Here is a 1,163-nt window from a genome sequence, read left to right on the forward strand (position 1 = left end):
AGATTGCACAAGACTAAACTGATATTTTGCTTCAAGATCTCGACATCTTCAACTCGTAACGTCCGACTACATAACTCATGGAAGAATATGCCGATTCCTAAAAGATAAATCAAAATAAAAAAAATTATGTGGAAGTATAACCGTAATATAAAAAATAATATATAGATATATCTAAAATTTTCAACAGGTATTTCCTGATTTCCAAGCGAGTCTAGAAATGTATATTTAGCATTATGTACGGATGGGTTTAATCCATTTGGAATGTCTGGTCCGAATTACTCTCTGTGGCCGGTGATTCTGACACCGTACAATTTGCCTCCGGACATGTGCATGAATAGAGAGTTTTTGTTCCTGTCGATATTAGTGCCGGGGCCTAAACATCCTAGAAAAAGTCTAGATGTGTTTCTTCAGCCGCTTATTGAAGAGTTGACCAATTTGTGGCTCATTGGTGCCGAGGCATATGATGTGTCGATTATGCAAAATTTCTTACTTCGTGCCGTATTGATGTGGACCATCAGTGATTTTCCAGCGTATTCAATGTTGTCTGGCTGGACAACACATGGGCGGCTAGCTTGTCCTTATTGCACGGATGAGACTGATTCATGTTGGTTGCAGAACGGGAGAAAGATGTGCTGGTTTGATTGTCATCGTCGTTTTCTCCCGAGCAATGTGAAAATTACCATACCCTTCTATCTGCAAATGGCCATTCCCGCCGACGTTTGCTGTTTTTGCTAATCCATATGAACTCACGCAATCTTCCAGTCTTTCAAATAGGATTTCATCACCTGTAAGCTCAAGCGGAGCAGTGTCATTTACGACCCTATTCTTACGAAAATTCTTCTTGTTACGCCGTAACACATGATTGCTCGGGAGAAAACGACGATGACAATCAAACCAGCACATCTTTCTCCCGTTCTGCAACCAAAATGAATCAGTCTCATCCGTGCAATAAGGACAAGCTAGCCGCCCATGTGTTGTCCAGCCAGACAACATTGAATACGCTGGAAAATCACTGATGGTCCACATCAATACGGCACGAAGTAAGAAATTTTGCATAATCGACACATCATATGCCTCGGCACCAATGAGCCACAAATTGGTCAACTCTTCAATAAGCGGCTGAAGAAACACATCTAGACTTTTTCTAGGATGTTTAGGCCCCG

This window comes from Tarenaya hassleriana, unplaced genomic scaffold (assembly GCF_000463585.1).
Source record: "Tarenaya hassleriana unplaced genomic scaffold, ASM46358v1 Cleome85, whole genome shotgun sequence".
NCBI classification, from domain to species: Eukaryota; Viridiplantae; Streptophyta; class Magnoliopsida; order Brassicales; family Cleomaceae; genus Tarenaya; species Tarenaya hassleriana.